Below are 1890 nucleotides of genomic sequence, written 5' to 3'. Positions count from 1 at the left end.
CAGTGGGCCAATTTAGTGGTATGCCCACGGAAGATCCACATCTCCACCTTCGATTGTTTATGGAGGTGAGTGATTCATTTAAGATAGCCGGTGTGACTGAAGACGCACTGAGGTTGAAGTTGTTTTCGTACTTGTTGATAGATCGAGCACAAGCATGGCTCAATTCATTGCCACCAAGTTCCATATCTACATGACAAGAATTAGCAGAGAGATTTTTGGTTAAGTATTTCTCGCCTAGCAAGAACGCTAAGTTGAGGAACAAGATCACAACTTTCCAACAATTGGATGACGAGCCTTTGTATGAGGCTTGGGAGTGATTTAAGAAGTTACTTCGTAAGTGTCCTAATCATGGGATTCCTCATTGTATCTAGCTGGAGACATTCTATAATGGTCTCAATGCACATATAAGATTGATGGTAGATGCTTCTGCGAATGGTGCAATTTTATCTAAGTCTTATAATGAGGCTTATAAGATCATCGAGAGGATCGCAAGTAATAACTATCAATGGCCAACAAATCGAACAACTTCAGGAAGACGTGTAGCTGGAATTCATGAAGTTGATGCTCTCACTTCGTTATCAGCTCAGGTATCGTCTATTTCCTCAATGTTAAAGCAGTTTACCGCTAATAGTACTAATAATTTTGTAGCTCAGCCACCAAGACCATTTGAAGTAGTTTCCTGTGTGTACTGTAGGGAAGTTCATTCTTTCGAGAATTGCCCATTGAATCCCAAGTCAGTGTACTATGTGGGGAACCAATATCAAAATAGGAGTGGACAAGGACCTCAATCCAACTTCTATAATCCTTCATGGCGTAATCATCCTAACTTTTCTTGGAGCAACCAAGGAAATGGACCAAACAACAACTTTATACAGCATAGACCCAACCAATCTCAAGGGTTTAATGAAAAAGCTCCAAAACCACCTCAAGTTAAGGCATCAAATAGTTTGGAGAACTTGTTGAAAGTGTACATGAAAAAGAATGATGATTTGGTCCAAAGCCAAGCAGCAACACTGAAAAATTTGGAAAACCAAATGGGTCAGTTAGCTACGGAGCTTCGTAAAAGACCACAAAGAACCTTGTCGAGCGATACTGAGAATCCAAAAAACTTGAGTAAAGAACATATCAACGAAGTGGCATTACTTAGTGGTAAAATTTTGGAACCCCGATTGATTGATGCCGAAGACGAGCCTGTTGAAAAGAAGGAAAGTCAACCAGCTGTAGAAATTCCTACACCAAAAGAATCAGAAACTGCAAAGACTGACAAGGTAAATCCTAACTTAATTAATTCATATAGTTTAACATCTTATTTGGATGCAGATTTACCTACTCAGAAGAGTTTTCCGGCTCAATTGAAAGTTCCATCACCTCCATATCCACAAAGATTGCAGCAACACAAGCAGAAATAGGAGGTGCAATTCAAGAAGTTTTTGGATGTTTTGAAGCAATTACACATCAATATTCCATTAGTATAGGCTTTAGAAAAAAATGTTGAATTACGTGAGGTTTATGAAGGATGTACTATCCAAGAAGAAATGACTGAGTGAGTATGAGACTGTCGCCTTGAAAAATGAGTGCAGTGCGTTCCTGCAGAACAAGCTGCCACCAAAATTGAAGGATGCAAAAAGCTTTACGATACCCTATAACATTGGTGAATCTTACTATGGTAAAGCTTTGTGTGACTTAGGAGTAAGTATCAACTTGATGCCTATTTTTAAGATGCTAGGGATAGGAGAAGTAAGACCTACAACTGTGACGCTTCAGCTAGAGAATCGATCTTTAGCATGCCCCGAAGGAAAGATCGAGGATGTTTTGGTAAGAGTCGATAAATTTATTTTTCCTACTGATTTCATTATTCTAGATTTTGAAGCAGATAAGGAAGTGCCAATT

At 39.0% G+C, this 1890-nt stretch overlaps 1 non-coding gene across 1 annotated transcript; it reads right to left on the bottom strand.

Moving 5' to 3' along the window:
• Nucleotides 1-248: 248 nt before the first annotated feature.
• LOC121227760 (small nucleolar RNA R71) lies at nucleotides 249-355 on the bottom strand. Its single transcript, XR_005925283.1, has one exon. It is a non-coding gene; the product is annotated as a small nucleolar RNA R71 (small nucleolar RNA).
• Between the last annotated feature and the right edge of the window lie 1535 nt (nucleotides 356-1890).

The sequence above is a fragment of the Gossypium hirsutum genome, chromosome A03, assembly GCF_007990345.1.
Source record: "Gossypium hirsutum isolate 1008001.06 chromosome A03, Gossypium_hirsutum_v2.1, whole genome shotgun sequence".
In the NCBI taxonomy this organism is placed as follows: Eukaryota; Viridiplantae; Streptophyta; class Magnoliopsida; order Malvales; family Malvaceae; genus Gossypium; species Gossypium hirsutum.
Note: the sequence above shows the minus strand (reverse complement) of the source record. Positions and strands in the feature narration are given on the sequence as shown.